The sequence below is a fragment of the Diaphorina citri genome, unplaced genomic scaffold (assembly GCF_000475195.1).
Source record: "Diaphorina citri unplaced genomic scaffold, Diaci psyllid genome assembly version 1.1 scaffold1430, whole genome shotgun sequence".
In the NCBI taxonomy this organism is placed as follows: Eukaryota; Metazoa; Arthropoda; class Insecta; order Hemiptera; family Psyllidae; genus Diaphorina; species Diaphorina citri.
This window is the reverse complement of record NW_007378856.1, coordinates 20,869-30,479: the sequence shown is the minus strand read 5'-3', so window position 1 is coordinate 30,479 and position 9,611 is coordinate 20,869.

The window sequence follows — 9,611 nt, the reverse complement described above, 5'->3', positions numbered from 1 at the left end:
GGTTAAAATAGGTGCTGCGGTTGGCGGTATTTTGATCGCTTTTTGGCGGGTTTCGACCGTTTTTTGGCGGTTTTCAGCTATAGTGACGATGTATATTTGAGATGATGCTTATTTGAGTGTTCTTTTACTCTAACTTTTACAATATGTCTAACCGTTTTGTCGCTATAGCTGAAAACCGCAAAAAACGGTCGAAATCTGTCCAAAAGCGGTGAAAATACCGCCAAGCGCAGCAACCATCTCAACCAAACGTTTTGTGTTGCATCTTTGTCACATTTGTGAACTACATACCAAATTTCAAGTCTCTAGCTTATACCGTTCCCGAGATATTGTTAAATTACACCGAAAACCGCCAAAAAGCGGTAAAATGCCGCCAACCGTTGCACCGATCCTAACCACAAGTTTCGTGTCGCATCCTTATCACATTTGACAGCTACATACTAAATTTCAAGTCTCTAGCTCTTACCGTTCTCGAGATATTTTGCTTACAGACAGACACACAGACACACACACGGACCAATGGCTGAAACTTTGGATTTAGGCTCTAGGGACCTCAAAACGTGTTTTGACACTAAAAACTGACTGTCGAAAATTTGACCCGATTACATTACTTTCCTTCCTATTTCCTATAGGATAAGGAAAGTAAAAACATAGATTTTCCTCGTCGATTGACATCGATCGATGATCGGCTGGTCGAATATGTTTGAACTTGAACACAACCAACATTGCCTGGTGTGATTCATAAGAGAAAATTGTCATCTCCACTAATTTTGTTTCATGCGAGGGAAAATTGTCATCTCCACTATTGTCCTTATCCAAGCCTGATGTCCTCGCCTAGGTTTATACATTTTCAAATTCGAGGTAGGTATTTCACCTTTCTTTATTTTTCTGCATAATTATGTAAATTTCAGTTTTAACATTCCAGGGTTTCGAATTTTTCTCTATTCTCCTGCCCCGGAACCCCACCAGGATTGTGAGTAACAATTAAATTTAGCCTAGGTACTCGTCTATCTACTTCAGTAGCTATGTACATATGTATATTCCAGTAAATTTAGGCTACTTCAGTAGCTTTCTATGACTTTCTAATAGGAAGTAAATTTATAAGTTATAATTTATAGTGTATAAATTATTTCTATTTTCAAAGTGGCTCATGTTTTCCTTTATGGCCATACAGCATTACCTATTAGGTACTTGTGTGTTTTTTGGCTGTTGACTCTTCTTTTTTTATTCGTCGTACATACATACCTAGGTATGAAATTTCTTTATTTTTAAAATGAGAACAATTCGTAAAAGTCACACGGAACAGAGATTACGGAACCAGCAGATTTATCAGGAAGGAGGGAAGGTAGATAAAGATTTAAAAGACATTTTTCATAACCTTTACAGGCGCTTTATTTATATTCTCGTTCTGTGAAAACATCTGGGGCCAAATATCGGCGGGGTATTTGAATATCGCACATAATTTCCGTCCAGGTGGAAACAATGGGTTGCATTGTACTTGCTTGGATTCGAAACTCACTAGGTATTATTATTACTCCTCTTCAGTAGGTACCTTCTAAATAATACTGAAACTATATCCACTCCTCTTCAGTAACTTCTAAATAATACTGCGGGAATCGGGATGGTTATTTGCAAGATCTTATTTTCAATTTTGAATCTTTTGTGTATGTTCCACTTCAAGGTTCTGTGGTATCCTAATATCATTGACAGTTGACATTTCAAATGGTTTTTGTTCTCTGCTTTTAGAATACCGTGTAGCAAGTTTCCACTGTGAGAGGTTGAATGCATCCCCAACACTATGTCATGTCATATTTCCGTTGAAAGTACCTGATGCACCATGGATGCAAAGTAAAGTATTAAGTACTCACAGCCCAAAACGTAGACTTACCTTCCCATTGGAAACCTATTGAATATATCCGGTGTCCGACCCAGCTTGCTTTTCTCTTCTTTATTGTCTTCATTATATAGTTCATTCTTCATCCACTCTTCTCAACACTTCCTCATTCCGTATTTTGTCCGACCATTTGATGTTCTCCATTCTTCTCCATAATCCATAACCACATTTCGAAGCTTTCTAAGCGGGAATCGGGATGGTTATTTGCAAGATCTTATTTTCAATTTTGAATCTTTTGTGTATGTTCCACTTCAAGGTTCTGTGGTATCCTATCATTGACAGTTGACATTTCAAATGGTTTTTGTTCTCTGCTTTTAGAATACCCTGTAGCAAGTTTCCACTGTGAGAGGTTGAATGCATCCCCAACACTATGTCATGTCATTCCGTTGAAAGTACCTGATGCACCATGGATGCAAAGTAAAAGTATTAAGTACTCACAGCCCAAAACGTAGACTTAGGTATACCTTCCCATTGGAAACCTATTGAATATATCCAGGGATAAAAGATTCCGTACTAGATAAGGTACAGCTTACGATCATTTCCCCGACTTTATTGCATTCCAGCTTTCTTTGCTTTCGATCAAAAAGGAAAACGAAATAATGTTTATTGCTTTCTTCATGTTTCTTAACTCTCTACAGTGCTTTCGATGGGTTCAATTTATTTTTCCCTGCAGGATGTCAGACTCTTACCAATATCAAAGAGGAATGGAAGGAATACTCGTATAGTAAACTGAATTATATCACGCTTGAATAGATTTATTGATGCAAGTCGAATAGTTGGAGGTAGGTAATAGGTATTAACCTATCCAATCGATGTTGAAATTTGAAAAAGCACTCTACAATGAAGTTCCAGTGAATTTCGTAGATCTAACATTTCAACTGGTATGGTGGGTTTATCTTTATCCTTTGGTTTCTGCAAAAACAACTGTTCTGCTCAATACTTGGAGGTAGGTAATAGGTATTAACCTATCCAATCGATGTTGAAATTTGAAAAAGCACTCTACAATGAAGTTCCAGTGAATTTCGTAGATAACATTTCAACTGGTATGGTGTGTTTATCCTTTGGCTTCTGCAAAAGCAACTGTTCTGCTCAATACCTCATGGATTTCTACTTCTACTTTTTTAATCGTTATTTACCGTAAATTATTTTGAATTTCCATGTAAAAATGGCAACTTACCTACAGTAGTGTTATTTCATTTCGTAATCATAAAAAGCCACTGGATCATCCACTTCCTCGCATGTCACATAGAGTCGCCACTGACAATATGGAAGAGGTAACAATATTTATAGACAATCGATGTTGAAAATTCATTTCTTTATCCTTTTTATATATTGCCTTTCCTCCTCTTTCTTTTCATTTCCCCTTGTATAATATTTATAGACAATCGATGTTGAAAATTCATTTCTTTATCCTTTTTATATATTGCCTTTCCTCCTCTTTCTTTTCATTTCCCCTTGTCTATCCTTCTCTATCCTCATATTATCCTCGCAGTCATATTGCTAAGCTTTACAAATAAATCAGAAGAATTTTCTCTAAGCTCTCTCGTCCTATATCTTCTCTTCCTCTCCCTTCCATCATTTCCAATTTTTTCCCATCTTTTTCTCGGAGAATTAAGTTGTTTTTGAAATATAATTTCATTTATTTCTCCCTCTCCTTCTCTCCTCTTTCTATCCTCCGGCTCTCTCGTGTCTCTCTCTCTTTCTTGCTCAGAGGGAAGGAGAAAAATATGTCCGCAGTTTTATAGGGGTCAGATTTTCTCTCTGTTCTTCAGGGACATGTGGACATGTTGTTGTTTGAAGAAAGGTCCTATAGGTAAAACGTTGTTTATTGGATTATAGCTAATAGCTATATTATGGAGAGATTTCTTCTAAACTGCTGCAGACTCGATTCTGTGGTCATGAGCGTAATAGTAAGTTTTGCAAGACTTTCTACCAGCTGAACCTTAATGAATTTCTGAATAATGACGTAAAATGAGCATTGAAACACTTCTTTTCAATGATCATACGCTATTATTTTCCATGAATACTTATGCACTACCATCGACAATATTGCGGACTTTAATAAAAGTGCTCTTAAGGGATGAAAGAGCTAAAATTGAAAAGCCTTTTGCATAACAATTTCTACCCATTCACCTTTCACATAAATTTCGCTTATTATGGGATTTCGATAATAATATTTGTGTAGGTAGGAAGATATTTGTGTACGAAAGAGATATTTGTGGCATGAGGGGATTTAGGGTTTTTTCCCCATCTTGCTCAGATCCGAAATAATTTCGGCAGCTTCAAGGGAAAAATGTCATCATTAATACTTACAAACTTACAATAATTATTTATTTAATGATTCTGTTTTTCATCCTGTCCCAAACTAGTTGTGAGGTTAGTTTTAAAAATCTTTATCCTGTTTCTTTTGAACCTTTGATGGGAAAAGCAAAACAGGAGTATATTCAACGGGTATTAGGTCCGTCCATTGCAGGGATTAGGTTTTTCTTAATACAATGAAAAGGCTCTGTTTATAGGTAAATAAGTTTCTTTCAATTAAAAACTTGGCGTGAAACTTTTCATTCTAAAAAAAAACATTTTCTAGGGAGGATTTCATTACTTTTTGTTTTTAGGGAGGGTCTCATTAGTTTTTGTTTTTATAGGCAGAATTTCGTTGTGAAACAATATAGTGAAGATATTCTTCGCAATATTCTTTACAATAGGTATTGTATTGTGAAGGTTCCACAAAAAAGCACGAACAAAAAAGGCAGTTATTACCAGAAATCGATGTGGTTCTTATTCATTTTTGCGTAGTGTTAGGTATTATAGGACACAAGCATAGTACTGCTGACTACAGCATAAACATCCATACTGCCATAGCGTCACTACTTGGAAGCTATTTATTATGACACAAACGTGTCGTCCTCCAGAACAAGACAAAACAAAAGCTCTCCAGAGAGAAGGAAACACATTTCTCAGAATCCGTGACGGACGAGCAACAACGAAAAGCTGCTGTTTCATTGCAATAAATAAACTTTAAAAAATAAAATAAATACACTGACACACTATAGTGGAGGCATCGGTGAACTTTGAGTCACAGAGTGCATGAAACTAATCTAAGGCCGTGTTGGGGGGGGGGGGTTGCGGAGCTCACAGGACCCCCTCCTTGGGCTTTCATTCTGCTCCTTTACTGTGGTCCACCACTTAGAGTATTATAGCGTCCACCCCTGTCCCTCAAGTACACCACAATTTGTACTATTGCCCCCCCTCCCCTAAAAAAAATCCTGACTCAGGACCTGATTCTACATATAGGTATTCTGTTCTTGTATATATATTTTAAAGGTACTTTTGAAATAACTTTATTTTATTTCCTTCATTACTCTTTCACCTCCTTTTACTCTTTTGCTTTATTTCTCCTCCTCTTCCTTCTTTATCTCCTTGATTCGCCTCCCGTTCAGTAATATATCTGCTTGAAAAGAGTTCCGACTGAAACCGCCCACACACTGCCTCGACAATGTTTTCTAAATGTGGACGTGCTAGGAGTGTTAGGACAGAGTTTCCCATTTTCAACTTAAGTGTGCGGACCCTGACTTCCAACATACCACTGGCGTTACATTTGTACAAAATAAAATGTCAATTGTCAACATACCTATCTGAATCAGGGCCATGACCAACGAGTTAAATGAGAAACGGATTTGACTTAAATAGATAAATATGTATATGTATATGTATTTAGACTCGGTGATCGTCTAAGCTAGGCTAGCTCGATATTGACTTCCAGTACAATCCTGATTCCCCATTGCTAGTGTAGTGTATGTGTTACCTATAATATGACCTATGTATCCTGGATGATTCCCTCCTACTCTTTTTCCAACTCTTCCGTTTCCTTCTAATACTCCTTTTCCTTCATCTTCTTGCTTTCCTCCTCTTCCTTCATCTTCTTGTTTTCCTCGTAAACATCCATACTGCCATAGCGTCACTACTTGGAAGCTATTTATTATGACACAAACGTGTCGTCCTCCAGAACAAGACAAAACAAAAACTCTCCAGAGAGAAGGAAACACATTTCTCAGAATCAGTGACGGACGAGCAACAATGAAAAGCTGCTGTTTCATTGCAATAAATAAATTTTAAAAAATAAAATAAATACACTGACACACTATAGTGGAGGGATCGGTGAACTTTGAGTCACAGAGTGCATGAAAGAGAAGTAGATACCTACTAATCTAAAGCTCTCTCTCTACACATAGTCAACAGTCGTCGCGTCGATCGACTCAATCGATGTCGACTGAAACCGCCCACACACTGCCTCGACAATGTTTTCTAAATGTGGACGTGCTAGGAGTGTTAGGACAGAGTTTCCCATTTTCAACGTAAGTGTGCGGACCCTGACTTCCAACATACCACTGGCGTTACATTTGTACAAAATAAAATGTCAATTGTCTTCATCTTCTTGTTTTCCTCCTCTTCCTTCATCTTCTTGTTTTCCTCCTCTTCCTTCATCTTCTTGTTTTCCTCCTCTTCCTTCATCTTCTTGCTTTCCTCCTCTTCCTTCATCTTCTTGCTTTCCTCCTCTTCCTTCATCTTCTTGCTTTCCTCCTCTTCCTTCATCTTCTTGCTTTCCTCCTCTTCCTTCATCTTCTTGCTTTCCTCCTCTTCCTTCATCTTCTTGCTTTCCTCCTCTTCCTTCATCTTCTTGCTTTCCTCCTCTTCCTTCATCTTCTTGCTTTCCTCCTCTTCCTTCATCTTCTTGCTTTCCTCCTCTTCCTTCATCTTCTTGCTTTCCTCCTCTTCCTTCATCTTCTTGCTTTCCTCCTCTTCCTTCATCTTCTTGCTTTCCTCCTCTTCCTTCATCTTCTTGCTTTCCTCCTCTTCCTTCATCTTCTTGTTTTCCTCCTCTTCCTTCATCTTCTTGCTTTCCTCCTCTTCCTTCATCTTCTTGCTTTCCTCCTCTTCCTTCATCTTCTTGCTTTCCTCCTCTTCCTTCATCTTCTTGCTTTCCTCCTCTTCCTTATCACTACCCCAAGCAGTCAAGGTAATGGTAACCCTTATAAAGGATATAACACTCTAACAGGCAATCAAGGTAATAGAAACCCTAATAAATTATTTAACACTATAATAGGCAATCAAGGTAATGGTCAGCCTAATAAAGGATATAACACTATAACAGGCAATCAAGGTAATAGTAAGCCTAATAATGGATATAACACTCTAAGAGGCAATCAAGGTAATGGTAAGCCTAATAATAATGGATTTAACACTATAACAGGCAATCAAGGCAATAGTAATCCTAATAAGGGATATATTAACACTACCCCAGATAGTCAAGGTAATAGTCAGCCTAATAAAGGATATATCACTACCCCAGGCAATCGAGGTAATATTTAGTAAGTCTAATAAGGATATAACACTACCCCAGCCAGTCAAGGTAATAGTAAGTCGAAGACAGGATAAAACCTCTAATCAAGATAATAAATTAAAATTAAAACAAAAATAAAAAAAATAAAATAAAATAAATTAAAATTAAAAAAAAAATTAAATTAAAACATTTAAAACACTAGCTATTTTTTACTTTTCTCTGTATTGATGCAATCTGGGTCTGTTCTTTTGCCACTGTTGTTCTTCTACTAATGATTCTTTGTCCTGTGAATCTTGTGACAAAATAAATTCTCAAAACAAAAATTGAAGCCGGGGGCCACAAAGTGATTTTAAACTCGATTGAAGGTTTAAGCAATGTGCTTGGTTGATTTTTAAAAATTTCAAAGTTTTCAGCCAATTACCTAGATCGCTTGAACCAAGATAAAAACCTAAACGGAGTTTAATTTAAACTAACTTTGTGGAACCCGGCCTTATTATTATTTTAAATCGTAGGTACCTATGTACTATGTTATATTATTATTATTATTATTATTATTATTATTATTATATTAATATGTATGTTTGTGTTAATACATTCCGATTCTACGTAACTAGTCATTGGTATCTATGTATATATGTAGGTAGGTAACTGATTACATATATGTATGTAGATATGACGGATTACATGGGGTAATGTAATAGTTAGGAATATGTTAAATGATTCTGTAAGGTCTGTTCTTATTCGTTTTATTTAGAATGCCGTGCCATGGATTGTTCTATAGGACTCTAGGTCCAAGTTTGCTGGACCGCTCTTAAATTTCAAATTACTGTGTGGCTCCTGATGGGTATTTAGGTATAGAAGTACTCTTTTGAACTTTTTTTTATATATATACCTATATAAAATTTTTTGTTGGTAATTTGTTTAACCTCCTCGCACATTATGTTAGCTTTGTTTGGTTTGTGATATATTTGGTAGCCTGTAAAACACTCAGATGTGTTTTATGAATTCTTAGCACAATGTCTCGTTGAATTCTCAGCAGAGTGTCGATGTCGTGTAGTTGACAAATCATGTCGACAACACTCTTATTCTTATAACATTCACCCTTAATATAATGAGGACGGAATAAGGAGATGTTCAAATCATCTGTCAATCCCAATTCTTACCATCACACAACTACCCATTTAGTAGCTCCTGTTTTGACATTCTCGTCAAATTTAACAACCGAATCAGTGAAGGACATTGAGAAAACTCCAAGGAGGTGAAAACTCAGTGTATAATCGGTGTATTACACTCTCTTGTCTTTTATGTCTCCTGCATTGAGAAAAAAACTAGGGTCCGGAAGCCCAATCCAGTGACTGTGTTCCGGCACCCTAATATTGAACTCTGTATCGGGAAGCTCGACCCTATAATATAGCATTCCAACAAACTAAATCAAGATGAGTAACCCAATAATGGAGTTCTTCCACCCTAAACTTGTGGCACCCTGTCACCATTTTTTTTTCCTCAGTGATGTGACTTCTGGACTCTGTAGAGGGGAAGGTAACCATCAACAACTCAAGAAGATACAGTATGGTACATGATAGTTATCTATGCAATACACATATATTGTGTGATTTGTGATATGTTATATGCCGCACAAATACTATACCGCAGAAGAGCTGAAGCATATCTATTCCGCGAAATTTCAGGTGTGGTACACACTACGACTTTTTCCTACGATCAGATCAAATGGTAAACTCTGTCTGCCTATTCTAGACAAGGAGTGGGTTTCACCAAGCTTCTTTTTAGCCACTATCATGCTGTTAGATTAACAGGCCTTGCAGGGGCTGACAATTGGTGAAATCCACTGAAGGAAAACAGATTCGGAATCCGTCTCTGTTCGAAGGCAATCATTGGCGGGAGTGAATAAGTTAAAAAAAAAAAAAAAAAAAAAAAAAAAAAAAAAAAAAAAAAAAACTTCGAGTTGAAGCAAACTTTTACATTCGTAAAATTACTTTTTCCAAGGTGAAAATTAACTCGGCGGATTTTTCGCTGTGTATCTCTGTGGTGGGTACAGACTACAGAGAGAGTATTACGGTTTTCCTATATTCAGTTTAGGTATTGTGAGATCTCTAGAGAGCTTGGGCTCAATCCCAGCTGAGACAGCGACTTTTGTTCTGAGCCACAATGAGAATAGGAGCGTAATACCTACTGCTAGTATGTGAAGGTAGTTTTTTACTCTTTAGTCCTATTTATATCTACATTTATAATTACTTGCAGCTCCTAGGGCCACTCCTTCATGTCAGGAAACAAATTAGGTACCTACCTAGGTACATATCTATCTCCATCTAGGTATCTAAAGCAGTGGTTCTTAATTGGTGTTCCGCGGAACCTAGGGGTTCC